We start from the raw sequence: 15,884 nt of genomic DNA, 5'->3' as shown, positions 1-15,884 counted from the left end.
AGCCCTGCTTCTTTCTCTGGCTAAGAATTATGTTTTAAAGCACTGATTCTTCAATTGTTTGGACTCTGAGGTCAATATATGCTTATATATTCTTGGATGGTCTTGGTACTATCCTCTGTAATTATGAGGACTTGGAATAACAGGCAAATACAGTCTTAATTTTACAAAGAGGGGAATGTGAATTATAAAAACTACAGGGAAGTGATCTTGATGTTCACTTTTAGAAATATCCTAGAACAGGGGTGTCAAACTCCTTTTCACCGGGGGCCACATCAGCCTTGTGGTAGCCTTCAAAGGGCCGAATGTAATTTTAGGGCTGTATAAATGTAACCACTCCTTAACTAGGGGCAAGGAGCTCGGCAGTGCTGCCCCGGGTAGAAACAAGGCGGCGGACTGGATAAAACAAGGTGGAGGGCCGGATTTGGCCCGCGGGCCTTGTGTTTGTCACCTGTGTCCTAGAGGATGTAATTAAGCAGGTGGTCTGTGAACACATAAGAAATAACGAGGTGATCACTAGAAGCATCCACGGTTTCCTACAAGCCAAATAACCTTAGTTAAAAAAAGATTTTATTTATTCATTTTTAGAGAAAGGGGAAGGGGGGGAGAAAGACAGGGAGAGAAACATCAATGTGTGGTTGTCTCTCATGTGCCCCCTACTGGGGACCTGGCCTGCACTCCAGGCATGTGTCCTGACTGGGAAGCAAAGCAGTGACCCTTTGGTTCACAGGCCACACTCAATCCACTGAGCTACACCAGCCAGGGCACCTTAGTACCTTTTTTGACATCTTTATTAGATGGGCAGACTTGGTGCTAGGGTGGCTGGCTAGTGGCATAAAGAGTAACAATATACTAAGGCCTATGACAGTTTCTCCTGATATTCTCTGGAATGACCTAGAAAATACAGGCTGTGTGTGGATTTGTGGCTGATAGTTAAATGCTAGTCAAAAGGGAGTCGATTTCTGGAATGGTATCTAAGGGGAGGGAGCTCTCTAAGCAGCAACTTAAAGGATGTTTGCCTGTCCCTGTCGTGTTCCAAGTATTTATCAATGACTCAGATAAAAACATTGACTATGTGCTTATTGAATTTGTGATGACATGAAGCAGAGGTCAGAGGATATGACAAATGATATAAACAAGTTTCAAAAGATCTTGATATTGGAAAAGATGGCTTGAAACTAACAAGATAAATTTAACAAAGATAAAAGCAGAGTTTTGGTTTTTAGGTTTGAAAGATAGCTTGATTTCATAAATAGAGGATGGAGAGGAATTGGCTTAAATGCAGTTTATATAAGAAATATCTGACATTAGACTTTACTAAGCCGTGTGTGTGTGTGTGTGTGTGTGTGTGTGTGTATGGTTATATATGTTTTATCTACCGTGCAGGTTATTTGCGTATAAATAATGTGAGGATCCTGTCTTCGGAACCTACTTAGAGGCTCCTCAGACCTCAGAGCACCATAGTCAGTTCGGGGCTCCATGCTCAGGAGGGACACTAACAAACAGAAGAACATAGACCAGAACACTCTGAAAGTGTCTGGACATTGTCAACACGAGATTGACTGAGAAAGCTGGCAATGCACTTAGGAAGAGAATGTGTTGGGAAGTACTAACAGCTGGCTTTTGACGTTTGAAGGAGTCTCATGGAGAAGATGAAGGATTATTCCATTGTGTTCTAGAGGGTAGAACTGGGACTTGTGAATGGTGTGACAGGGAAGTGGACATTCGTTCAATGTACAGAAGATTAAAAAAGTACTCGGCAGTGGCTATATAAGGCCGACTTCCAAGATAGACGGCTCTCGATTACGGGTAGGGTTAACAGCAAAGGTTAGGCGACTGCCTGGGGGCCAGGATGCTGCTGAGAAGATTCTAGCATGGAATAGGTGGGTGGGCACAGGGATCTCCAGCATTGCCTGCATCTCCCAGGCTGCAATCTGTTCTCTGGGTCAGGCCACTTTTACTGGACCTAAATAGTGCTTGGTCCAGATTATGGAAGTCCCTGTTTATATTGTCTTCCAGCACCCACCCCTGATAAGATCAAGAAAAGGGAAATAAACAGCTTTACAGAGGATTGGGGTTGTCAGAAAGTTCTGTTTGTTCCAAGGTCTGCACTCTGAGACCTAGAGAAAGCAGCTGCCCCTCCAGACAGCCCAGATGCCAGAGAAGATTCCTCTACTTCAAATGAAAAGGAGAGCAGCCACTCCTTTGAAGTACATATATCAAAGCTTCGATGAGAGCTAATAAAACTATTATGTTGGGTTCACTTCTCCTGAGAACAAGTCAAAGCCTCCCTGAGGAAAAAAAACTGTTATATAACAATTCTTTAAGTTTTTTTTCTCCCCAAATCAATCTTTAATTAAAAGACCACGATAATTATTTTGGATTAATTATAGAATATTAATTAAATCTTAATTGATCTGTGCAGATGTTTGTTTTTTCAATAATTAAGATATTGAGTAGAGGCTAAAAACTGAACCCAGGATACAGCCACCTGAGTAAGCCCTAGGCTTTTGGGAGTCCTTGCTGTCCCAAAGCTTCTCTCAGTGGCTATAGTGAAATCTTTTGTTTGTGCAGGGTTAAAATTTCTAGACAAGGACAGGCCAGCTCGGGGAGCCCCAGGTGCACTGACCGCTGTCTTCGGAATAAAGGATTGCCTATGGATGTGAAGATGGAAGGTGAAGGATGCAGTGTGCATATCCAGAAACAGTGATGGTCAGGATACCTGGTACGCAGCACCCAGCCAACCAGGAGAGGTCTTGTGGAACAAGGGGAATCCTAGGAAAACTGACAGGTTATGTGCCAGGTATCATGCTAGGAGGTGGGTACTATTATTTTAAATTCTCAGATGAATGACTCAACGAAAAAATTACATCCAATAGTGGCTCAAGGTCACACACATTTTAAATGTCTTTCCTGGGATTTGAACTCCAGCCAGCCTGACAGAGTCTCATGACACCACATAGCCTCTAAGGGTATATATTTTCAGATCGTGAAAGTGTGGCAAATGGGATTCTTTCCAGTTTGGGGCATATGCACTCACCTGTGAAGATGTCTCATACACCAAGCTGCCATCTGCCATTTCTGGTTCCCTGAGGAGAGAAGTCATGCTCAGCCAGGCAAAGAGGGGTTAAAGCCAGAGAGCCCTGGGGAGGGTGAGTACTCAGGGGCAGAAGAATGTGCTCACAGGCAGCCCACAGTTCTGGAGGAGCCTCAGGCAGAAGGGCAGTGTGGGGGAGCACGTGGCAAGGAGGGACAAGATTCCGAAAGCCATCTGGAGAGTTGGAGACAGGGAGGGCCCCTTCCTGGTCTGAAGCACTCGACCAATCTATCAGTGACGCAGAGACCCCTTGCCCTGAAGGGCCAGGTCTCCCTGCCAGCAACCTCCCTGAGTCCAGGGAGCAAGGAAGAAGAAGAACATGGGGAAGATAGAGCTGAATGAGATGGTCATGAGTAAGCATGGGGACACACAATGAATCCTGCTCTTTCCATAAAGGAATAAAACCACTTTTGGTTCTATTTTTAAGTCATGGGGAAGTTTTGAGCTTATCGCACTTGCCTGCTTTCTGTGACTAAGAATTTACATATTGCTCTGTCCTTGGGATAAAACAGAAATACGGGTAGTGCTCTTGCACAGTAGTCAGGGACCCTACAATCAGGGCAGAGGGAGAAAAGGGTTCAAGGAGAAAATCTGAGGCAACTTGAAACCTTGTGAGCCCATCTTTTTGCCCTTGGCCAGGATGTAGCTACTGCTCCAGTCAGAGAAGCATCTGTGTCTGGGAAGGGGGTCCGAGAGTCTGCATTTTCAACAACCTCCCAGGCACTGCTGTGGTTCCTGGAGCATATTTTGAGTAGCAAGATGTCAGTCGATCCTGCAGAAAAGGAGTGTATGTTCTGATCTCACTGTATTCAGGCAAGAAGTTTGTCTGGCCAAAAGGCAGGGAGGACAACTTGTGCTTTTCTTTCCCTTCTGCTTATAGGAAAGTTGCAAACTAGCTGGTGAGCCCTCTCTTTATGTCAATACCCCTAGTCTTGCAAATGCCCTAAGTGCTCACCTGGGATGCAGGGGGTGGTACAATTCTTGAGAGTCTGGAAAGTGTGGGTTCCTGAGTTTTGCCTGTGTGTCTGGCCTGATGCCACTCTAAATGACTAATCAGAAGGACCAAGGTAATGATCACTGGTTTTCGGGACCAATATGGGTGGAAATAATGATGAAAGGGAAAACTTTGGTAAAAGTTTCCAAGTTGGGTCAGCTTTTTGCAACATATGTTTCTTCTGTGTGTTCCATATTCTTTCCAGAGGGCCAACTCCTGTGCTGCTGTTGGGGGAATACAAACAACCATGCACATCTGTCTCCTGGGTTGTTCTTTGTGCTCAGTGGCCTACTAGTCAGACACAGATTATTCTCAAGCAGGTCCCATGGTGCAAGTGGGTAGTGTATCCTTTTCTGTGAAGGATCCCCAACCAGGTCTAGTAGTGTCAGATGGGCTGTGAATTAAAGGCCCATCTGCCTGAGTGGAACCATTTCTGTGCTAATTTAGAGCAAAGGCTGAACCTGCAGAGCAGTTCTTGCTTTCTAAGCCTCTTAGGAAGAATGGGACAGGACCTTCCTCCCTTTGACTCTGCCCCGCATCCCATAACCTCAGGTCACGAGGATTTTCCTCTTCAGCCTAATAACACTGTATATCTTCTCTCACAGGCCTCAGTCAGACCCTTCTTAGCAGTTGGCTTATGTGTCCAGTAAACGTGACAGATTCTGCCAAGAAGAAATGCCTGTCTGCTTTCCCGGCACAGAAGGACTTCTTGGCTGACACTCCTCCAGTATGGGCAGACCATGACAACCCCGACAGCCTGAGGGGTATGAATATGCTGGGTAGTCACCATGCAGTAGCCCCTGCCTCCCAGCCTTGGGGCTCCCCTAGCCTTGACATTTGTTATAGGGTGGGCAGCTACTTGGTTCTCAGCAGGTTATCCTTAAAATTCTTGAATTTCTAAACCTTAATCCTAGGATACAGCCAGGAGAGGACTCGTGACTCGGTATAGAGAGCACTAGAGGTAAGGATTCTAGACCAGACTTGGCCTTTAGTAAGCAAGTTATTTAATTCTTTATGACTCAGTTTCATTTCCTGTGAATCTAAAAGTTCTGGACTCCATTTATTCACCCACTTAATATATGCTAATTTAATGTATATTTTACATCCAGGTGCTATACAGAGCTCCATAGCAAATACAAAGGGAAAAACAAACAAATTTTTAAAGCATCCAATCAAAATATGCCTTTTAACTCAAAATATGCCAAGTACCAGCAGTGTTGGCATCCTTTGGAAGTCTGTTAGAGATGCAGAATCTGGAGTCCTACTTCAGACAATGAATCAGAAGCTGCATTTTAACAAGATCTCTTAGGTGATTTGCACACCCATTAAAGTTTAAGAAGTACCAACTACACAGATAATACTGCATTCTCTGCTTTAGCATACATAGGTGCATGATATGCAGTCCTCTCTTTAAGAAGCTCATACTTAAGGTTAAGAGGAAGAAACTCCGATAAATCCCTATTCTACAATGTGGTGGATGTCTTTAGAGAGTGGGAATAGAAAACTACAGAAATTTATAGGAGTGAAATGATTGTTATGCCCATCCTTCATTTTAGAAATACCTGAACACTTGCTATCTGCCAGGTGCTCTCCTACATGCTGGGAAATGCAAATAATACTGGAACCAAAGTGACTTCTTTCCTGTAAAACCGGGATCCACTGTGTCTCTTCTTGTCAACCACCCATTCAGCTCTGTTTTCATGGAGCTTACCTTCTAGTAAGGAAAGATAAGTAATATCTCTATTTATCTCTATCTCTATAGCATCTATATCTATATAATCTATCTCTATCTCTATCTCTGTCTATATCTCTACCTATATCTAATTGATATCTATCTATATCCAAATAGTGATGAATAATGTAAGGCAATAATCAGGGTCATGTATTAGTAATAGGGTTGGTGGTGGGGGTGGGAGCTACTTGTGGTGGGTTGCTCTAAATAGGCCTCTTTGATGAACTGGGATCTAAATGATGAGTGACCTCTCATGGGAAGAGCTCATCTGTGGGGTTCGAGAGGTGAGGGTTATAGAGAGCGAGGCCAGGAAATGGAAGGCCCCATGCATCAGACGAGTCTGACATCTTGTTGGTGCAGCAGGAGCTCAGGGGAGCTTGGTAAGAGGAAAGGTATAGGAGCTATCAGGAGTTAGCTTGTGTAGGGCTGAGCTGGTGATAGTTAGGACTGAGACTGAGTTTTATTCTGAGTGTGATTGTGGCAATATGCTCTGATATCTGCTTAAAACGCTTCATTTTGGCTGTTGGGTGGAGACTAGACAGCAGAAGGTAAGGCTGTAAACAGAGGGACTAGGTAGGAGGAGGCCCTTGCAGTAGTGCAGCTGAGTGATAGTGGCGACTTGGACTAAGATGTGTGTGAGGGCATGGAGAAAGGTGGATGGTGTGAGGGTATATTTTGGGCATAGCATCAAAATACCTGGGAAAGACCTTATAGGGGAGATTATGAAATGGGCTTAGAAGAATAAGTAGTCAGACATTCAAAATTCTAGGTTTCAAAGACCAAAAGTGTGAAATGGTGGATTTTGGAAGCATAGGTTTGGCTTATGGTGTTCTTCTGAAAGAACCGAGGGAAACAAGAATAAAGTGCATATTTCTCATGAATATGCAGTTCCTTTTGCAATGGCAGCCCTCCAATGTGTGGTAACCTTTCTGATTTCTGAGCAAGGCTTTCCAAATCTGTCTACCAAGCTCCCCATTACAAAGGTCTAACTAATCACTTGGGAAACAAGAAAGGTCCCTCTCTTTTTTTCTTTCAGCGGATCAGACATTGGTCCTGGATCTGCTCAGGTACACCTTCTTTTAGAGAAGACTATTTTGGTCTTCTGAGAAGAATGTTTTCAGCCTCAAACTCCAGAGCTGCCCCAGAAACCACTCCATGCAAGCAGGAAAATAAATGTGAATATCACTAGCTCAGCAGCCTGGCAGCTGCAGACGATCCCATTATGTCAATCACCACCAGCAGTTCACTGTAACTGGCGGGCTGTCATCCTCCTGGAGATTAATTGCTGGGAACCTGTTGTATGTATTAATAGATCATTTATTCTGATTGATCTTTCACTCATTGATCGTCAGTCTCTACACATGGCCAGGTACCTATCATTCTTGTGATCTGACTTCTGGGGCCAATATTTACTCTAGAAGACCCTCCTGGGATTTCTTAGCGAGCACGCTAGCCCCATGAAGGCTTCAGGTCCACACACCACAGCTGCAATCAATCTCTTTGCATCTCCAGAGAGCCAAGGTATGCTGCTGCTACCTACCCTCCCACAATGTGATTTTTAATCTCTTAAGTTCCAAATCTGCAACCAAAGCACTGTTGTCAAACTGTGATCTGAACCCTCCCTTGAATAGCTTTAGCACCTTGCCTCTTAGAAAAAATGAGCTTTCTCATTCATCCTCCTGCCTTTCCTGTGTCAGCTCTCATCACTGGACCAGACAGAGAATCTGAGGTCACCCTAATCCTTCAACTGGATAACTCTTATCCATCTGTTATGGGCTGCATTGTGTTTCCCAAAAATTCACATGTTGAAGTCCTAACCTCCCAGTACTTCAGAATGTGAAAAGACAGGGCCTTTAAAGAGATAATTTCAGTAAAATGAAGTTATAAGCGTGGGCCTTAATCCAATATGGCTGGTGTCCTTACAAGAAGAGGAGACTAAAGGATACAGGCCTGTGTGCACATGCGGGAAAGACCATGTGAGGACACAGCAGGAGGCCGTTGTCTATAAACCAAAGAGAGAGGCTTCTGAATGAAACCAGCCCTACTGACACCTTGAGCTGGCACCTTCCAGCTCCAAGCTGATAAAGAACTAAGTCTCTGTTGTTTAAGTGTTGGCCTTCCATGGTCCTCCTGGCCCCCAGTCTGTGGTCCTTTGTTATGGCAGCCTTAGCTGCTAACACCCCATCTTTCATGTCTCACCACACAGAGCACTTTTTCTGAGATGATTTCTCCAACTTCTAGATTAGTTTAGGTCATGCTACTGTCTGATCCTATTTCTCTGTCTTTTCACTGCCCTAACATTCACCAATCATAACTACATATTTAATTATTCTTTTTTTTAAGGGTCTGTCTGCTCCACAAGACTCAGGACAATTCTATCTTGTCCACTGCTTTGATATGGAAAGTAACTCTAGCTTCTGTAACAGATAAATTTCTAAATCTCAATAATTTAGCACAATGAGAGTTTATTTCTCACCCATACCACAGCACAATATGGGCCCAAAATTCAAGGACTCAAGCCTCCATCTATGGCTACATTTGCCTCTAGTTCCCTGAAGTGCTCTCAGTTTAGCTGGTGGATGTGGCATGAGAAAGTGATCATTGGTGGGAGGTGTCTATGAGTCACACCTAAAGGTGGAGCATCTCACTGCTGCTCACATTCCAGCTCACTGGCCAGAATTCCAGTCACACGGCCTCACCTTACTATAAGGGAGGCTGGGATATATAGTCCAGGAGCATGCCTAGGAAAAAAAAGGAAACACCAGCAATTTATGTCATAACTGCTATATGTCCAGCACCAATCATAGTGCTTGATACATAGTAGGTGCTTAATAAATATTTTAATTAATTAAGTCATTAACCTCCCCAGGTCATACACCTAGCCTCAAGTGGAACTGGGATGGAATGGATGGTTTAGAATCATAGGCCCTTTTTTTTTGTATCTGAGGGACTTAAATTAAACAACATTGCCTCATCTGTGGACACTTAGAAGATGAAATCTCCCAGTCTCAAAAATCCTCTGAAAAGAAACAATTCAAACAGAGGAAGTTGTTTTATGTCTAACATCTTAACAAAAACAGGCAGCTCAGTATTTTTTTGCCATCCTGCTATAGTTATTTGATTCTAAGTTATTAGACTCTACTTTCCTGGAGAGCAACACATTAACCATCTGCTAGCCTTACGCCTGGTGCCTGGCACATCTTCAACTTCCTTTCAGCCAGCATTCATTGAGCATTTACTATATGCTGCGCTAACTGCTTTACATCCATTAACTCATTAAATTGTTCCATGATGAAGCAACAATGATTGTCTGGTTTTGATGTATTAAAACCCAGTGCTTGGAGAGCCTAAAATAACTTGCCAAGTGTCGTCGAATTATTAAGTAGTCAAAGTAAAATGCAGAGTCAAATATGTAGGATTTCAAAGCTCATGCTCATAACCAAGCTGTCTTTCCTGTGTAAACTCATTACACTGAATGGAAAGTGGCCGTGGACTTTAGAGCTTAATTCACCCATCTTGTGAGGGAACAAAGACTGTGCTGCCTGGCCATATTCTCATTTTCAAGAGTGTATATCTCTTCACTTCCTTGAGATCATCTAGCACAAAATCCCCTGCATAGATCCTCAATGTCTGTCTGTATTCTCTATAAGGTTAATGAACTAGGACCCAAGGAAGAAAAGGGGTGGTCAACCTGTCTTTATTGGTCAGTACCCTTCTCCAATCACCCATTCACATATACCCTTCACCCCCAGCTCACCAACTTCACCTCCATCCAAGAGCTCTTCGCAGAAGAGCGAAGGGTACAACAGGAGCAGGTGGTAGGTCCTAGTGTCTTTTGGAAGTCAGGGGCCCTTCTTTCCCTGAGATTGATGGTGGTGGTAGGTGGAGGGAGCCACAGGTTTCTGATGGAATGCCATCTTGAGGACCAGATGGGAAGGAAGAAAAATTCATGATTAGTCAAGTCATTGATGAAAATAAGACAGATATATCTTTTCCTCCAGTCACCACCCCCCTCCATTCTTCTGAACTCAGTTGCATTACAGAGTCCTGGGGTGCTCTTCTTCAAGGCTGTGGAGTCCAGAAGCAGCAGTGCTCAGATTCTAGTTCTACTGTTACAGCTCCCAGGAAACAGAGGCTGAAGGCTTTTCTAATCATCTCTCAAATCCATCCCACAGGCTGTTTAAGAATTAAAAAAAATCATTTGGATGCATGTAAACTTTCCTTAGCTCATTATTTATTTATTTGTTTTTGTCTCTAAAGTGACATTCCCCCCAGCATATTTTGTCAGTGGGCTTTCCTGACATTAAAAGAAAGTAAATAAAATAGTGTTCTTTTTGCATGTTTTTGGCACAAGTGAAGACCCCCTCCTGAGTGAGCACTCAGTTGAATTATTTCTGCCTCCCAGCTTTCCTGTGCCTATGATGAGCAAGGCTGCACAGCTCCAGAGAGCTCCGTTGTCTCATAGATGCACATGGCTTTCTCTTCTCCTTTAGGTGGGTGGGATATAACTTATAGTAAATAATGGAGGGGTTTCAGGTAATGTGGTAGAGCCATGTGGTAGAGCCATCTAATGATGGTGACTGTTGTTATTGGTGGAGTGAGAAGGAGGATTTTTTTGTTCCTCTAAAGGACACCTGAATGGTCCCCTAGTGACTCAATGAATAAAGAGAACGGCCACCATCATCCTCAGAAAAGTTTCCAATGCTACATGAATTCAAGTTTTGCAACTAGACTCCTACAACTGGCAGGAGTCCCGTGGGGAGAGCAAGTTCAGACTGGGCTGAAAAAAAGACATTCTCCAGTCACCCCCAAGTTCATTTTCACTTCAGGCTGAGGGCCTAAGGGAAGCTCTGTCTCTTCCGATTTGATTTGAATTGAGGCCATCCATCCTGAGGGAGCTACATTCCAGGCCTTTTTCTTGCTGATGTCAAAAGGCTGAATGTGGACTTCAGGAAGGCTTGAGGGCTGTCTTGCCTGCTAACACTGATTTTATGATATGCTAAACATAACATTCAATAGCTATTACTTCCACTGTCAGGGAAACAACTTCAGCCATCTATCTTCCTTCTCAGACTATATTACATTTCTCCATACAAATGACAATGCATTATAATATCTTTTATTATAATAGTACTTATTTATTGCCAAAGGTTTTTCAGCATTAATGCTGAGGGCTCTCATACTTTATCTGCTTTTTGGTTTGTTTGTTATGAATGTCACATTTTATTTATCTAGATGACTTTGTTCAGAATTTGTGGACGGGCTCCTCTGATTTACTTCTTGGGCAAACCTGGGCTTTTATCTCATTTGATTTCTCAGCAGGTTAGGAAGGCGGGGTGGACAAGACATTCTGCCCTCTTGATCTGTCAAAGGATCCAAAGGAGAAAGACCAGGACTCAGGATTCTGGTGCTTGAGCCTTGGAGGAGAGCTCCTGGGGTCACCTGTGCCAGTGCCTCCTCTCTTTAGGTAGGTCTGTAGCCTTGACCTTTCCATTTCGGTAGATCTCCACAGAGGAAGCTCCTAAAATTGTTTTTTAGTTAACTTGTTCTGAACTTTAGCAGTCTTCCTTTATAAAAAGCTTTCCCTTTCCCCCCAAGTAAACCTACTCCCTTAAATTCAGTCAAAAATGTAACATTGTACTGAGATCTTATTTCTCTAATGAGGGTACTTGAGAGCCCAGTATAGCAAACACTTTAAGTGGCATATACACTTGGAGGCAGTTATTTGCTTTACAAAGAAAGAAAATGCTTCCTTGAAGAAGGACCTCTAGTTCTCTTAAGTGACTGTGTATACATCATTAATGACTAGACAGAAAAGCTCTTTTTCCCAGTTGGGGGTAGGTAGATGTACAGGCAGAGAAGATAAAATTAAAGTGCTAGCAAACTAATGTTTACCGAAAGCCTGACAAGACTTGCTGATACAGTCTTTGTAAAAACTAGAGAGTCTTTACATTGATACATAGGTACAGAAACATCAATTCCCATTCTACTTTTTTTAGAAAGAAATGTGTTCCAGTTATACTTGACAGTGAACCTTTACCCTGCATTTCTCTGGAAAGTTCTCCAGCACCTAAAATCCAGTGGAGATTGTGCCTGGTATCAACATTGGCATTGAACATGAGGCTTATGAGGGATAGAGGAATTGTTTCTTATCTTTGTTTATCTACTTAGTTTCTTTGTTAATGCTCCTTTCTATTGTGAAGTAAGACTTGTCCTATCCCATCTTTCCTCACCTGGCACCCATAACTAAATAACCCTAGCTATTTTTTGACCTACTCCATATAGCTCAGCTTTTCTGGGTAAAACCATAAGAGTCTAATGGCCAATAAAAGCCAGAATCCAAAATCCTTACCAGGTTGGTTGATGTTTTAATACCAGACTATTGGAAAACAGTATTCGAAGAATGATACTGTTATGGTGGATGTTCAGGCATCATAAAGAATTGATCTGGGAGATATTTTTGACAAGTCTGAAGGCAAGGGAGACTTATAGGGAAGTACCTCAAATCACTCCAGGTAAGGGACTCAAAGCCTTCTGTCCATGAGATTAGACCAAAGTGTCCAGTTGGGCAATTCCTCCCCTGCCCTACATCCTGAGGCTCTCTTTTCCTTGGCAACATGCAAGCACAGGGCCAAGGCAACAGTGCAACACCTTGACCACGAGAGTGGTGAACTTAACATCCACACAAAACAAGACTGCAGGTACTTTCAGCTATCATCCCTGAAATGATGAGATGCCAGGCTTGTGTCTGAGTGGAAGAATGCCTTGGAAGGTTCCCAGCTGCCATTCTTGCACCCATGCTTGCCCCCTATTGTCAAACGAAAAGAAAATGGTGTCGCTGAGAAGTCCTGCCTGACCATATAGGATTTCAAAGAAACACTGCCACACGAGGTGAGGTAGAGTGAGGGTGAGGTGGGGAAGGGTGGGGAATAGTTACAGGGTGGGTTGGCTGGTTGGTGAGTGCTTGGGTGTTGTTGGAGATTTAATCTCCAGAGTCCTGCACTCTTCTTTGAGCCTTTTAGCTAGAAGCCAGTCTCTGGGGACTTGAGAAGGCTCTGAATTATTCACAAGGCACAGGGACTCTTCAAGCTGTGCAGACCTGTTTCTAAATTACAAATGTAGACTGGGAAAGTTGAAAACGGGAGGTTGAGACTTTACATTTTATTAGACCTGACTGCCTATGCTGTATCCCATCCTTCAGTGTTATTCTCATCACCCCCATGCCCTTACCCCCAAATAAAGATGGTGAATTGAAAACAAGAGTTCTATATCCATCCAGATGAATGATGTTTCCTTGAATTTCTCCTTTCTCCCACTTTTGCCCTAGTCCAGCTGCTAGGTTTTCTTCTCATGCCCATTTCAATATGTTCACTTGGTTCAAGTAGATTTGTTACTCAAACCAGCCGAGTCCCCTTTCCAATCCAAGAAGCAAGAGAACAGGTCTAGTTATCTTGTTCCTGATGGGGCTTGGGCATCTCCTGCAGTAACCGTGGCCCTGAGATATGAGCTCCTCAATGCTGCTGTGGTTTTAGTAATGTAATGAGTTCAGGATGTCATGGAAAGAGTGCAGTGCTGAGCACTGTCATTATTTTAATACATTGTTTAAGACAAAAAAATCATTATTTATGGACTATTATTTGTGAAGTGGTGCAACACCTCTATTTGCACATACCAATAGAGGTGTTGCACAACTCCTGCTCAAGTTCTGTGAGGCTACTGGTAAGCTCTGTGGAGCTAGAGAGAAAGATGTCACTAAGTGCCCTATCCTCTGAGTATCAGAGTCTACCATGGGTACAGTCCACCTGACTCTTTTGGATTTTTGACCAGACAAGTTGCTCAGCCCTGTTATTTGAGGTGCTTCTGAGTGGTGCTGAATTGGCTCCTTCAACACCATGTAATTGATAACTCCTAGAGAAATGAGGTTGACAGGGTACAAGGTACATGATCACCAATCAACTTTAGCCTCTCCGTGTAGTTATTCTCAGAAAACCATTTTAGTAGCAGGGCCCAAAGAAGATAATAAATAAGATGCTGTCTCTACTCTGATCCAAAGAACTCCAGGTCCCATCTTTCTCCTTGCCAAGTACCTGTTTTCCCCTAAGTAACTGAATCAGGCTGGGATTTGTTGATGCCCATGTCTCCCTTAACCAACACAGATTCAGCCAATACTTTCCATACATTTTGGCTGAGTTACTACAAGAGCCCCTGACCACCCTCCACCCTGTCTCTTCAGTCCCTTCTTATAATTTAGCCGCAGTAAATGTTCTAAAATGGGAATCTGATCATTAGGTTCCTTGCTGAAATTCTCTTTATTAATCTCAGGATAAAATAAAAATTCTTTTGAAAGCTGAAAAAGACCCTTTATGAACTACTTTCCAGTTTTACCTCTTACCACCTTTCCCATCTTAATAGCATACTCACTAACTGGAGCACTCCTCCCTCACGTGGGAGTCATTTCAAATGTGTTCCCTTCTCTCTGATATACCGGTATTCTCCCTAAAACTACTTCCCCTTATTTGGCTAGTCTTTACTTACCCTTTGGGGCTGGCTCAGAGATCCCCTTCATTTGAACGCTGTTCATAGTTGACTGCCATGGATGAGATTTTAGCTTGGTGTCTGTTCTTAGTGTGCCCATAACTGTTGGGTTTGTTTCTGACACAATGGTATCTTCCTGTTTTTCTGTTTGCTTGCCTGTGCATCTATAAGACATTGAATTTTTGAGGCAAGGGTTGTGTCTTAGTCATCTTTTTAACTCTGGTACTTGATCAGTAGAATTGGTGCTTAGCAAATGCTGGATGAATAAATGCCTGACCTACACAATTAGCCTTCCTTCCTTCCTTCTTAATTTTTTTTTTCTAGTTTGGGACATTAATTTCTAGTGCTACATATGGTACTTTACTGGATTTAGCAGAGGGTCAATTTTTTTTCTTGGGTGTGGGAGAAGATAACACCTCTGCTATCTTTCCCAGGTAAACATGTTAAGAGGTTTAGAGCCTTCCCAAGCCCTCTCCTAGATTTTTCTATTCTTATCACCAATAAGATTTATATTTATAACTGTATCTGTATATTCTGTATCGTCTACAGAAGACGGGCTCATGTCATTGCCTAGAGAACTCTTTTTCTCCCACATTCTGTAAATATTCCAGTAGAAATATTCCAGTAGACTTCCAGTGGGAAGTCTTTGCTCCTCCTCTCCTGACCACAGCAGCATCAAAATCCTATATGTGGCTCCAGTGGAGTGGAGCACTGGTGAGGATGGGGCTGGAGGAGTGGGAGTGACCCTAGAATGCTACATTCACTAGGTAGAATCTGGTGGGGGGGCATTCTTTCCCTCTCTATTCCTTTTCCTTCTGAAGCTGGGGAATTGGCAGAGTCTTTGGTGGTCATTAGTGTTGTTCATGAAATATTTCTCAGACTCATGATAGGATTGCATGCACTTGCCTAAAGAGAAGTGGAAGGGTCACTTCCAGACAGAAGCTCTTAGGTCTGAGACATGGTTCACCCCTCTCAGGTGGCTGCTCATCAGCCTGGTCCCAGAGTTAGACAGTGATGCATAGAAGCCCTTGTCAACCAATACTGGATATGTCCTAGTACTGGGAAGTAAAACCTCACATGCAAAGCTGCTGAGATTTGTAGGTTGTTGGTTACTGAAGCATAACCTGATCTTCCCTGGCTGATGCAGAATCACCAAAATATAATTTTCTCTTCATTAAAATTATCCTGCTTGGTATTCCATAGAGAGAGGTGGCTCAATACTATGTATACTGGACTTCTGCAGCTCCCACTCTCTGTGATCTAACTGACCCCTTGGGTGGAGGGTCATAAACCCTGATCGTCACCAGATTTGCCCATGGTGCTCTCATCAGGAGGACCCTGAATCATGGCTTCATGATGGTGGGCATCCCTTGTTTGATCTCTGTAACATCTTTCTCTCTTTCTTCTGCTAAAATCAATTCCCACTTATTTTGGGGAGATCCTCCTGCCCTACACCAACCTTAAGATTATAATGGGATGCCAACTATAGCATCAAGTGCCCCTGACAACAGCAATGAGCACATGATAAA

Source organism: Phyllostomus hastatus, unplaced genomic scaffold (genome assembly GCF_019186645.2).
Source record: "Phyllostomus hastatus isolate PE091 unplaced genomic scaffold, TTU_PhHast_1.1 phas_contig_283, whole genome shotgun sequence".
NCBI lineage: Eukaryota > Metazoa > Chordata > Mammalia > Chiroptera > Phyllostomidae > Phyllostomus > Phyllostomus hastatus.
The sequence above is the reverse complement of the archived record's forward strand: the minus strand, read 5'-3'. Positions refer to the sequence as shown.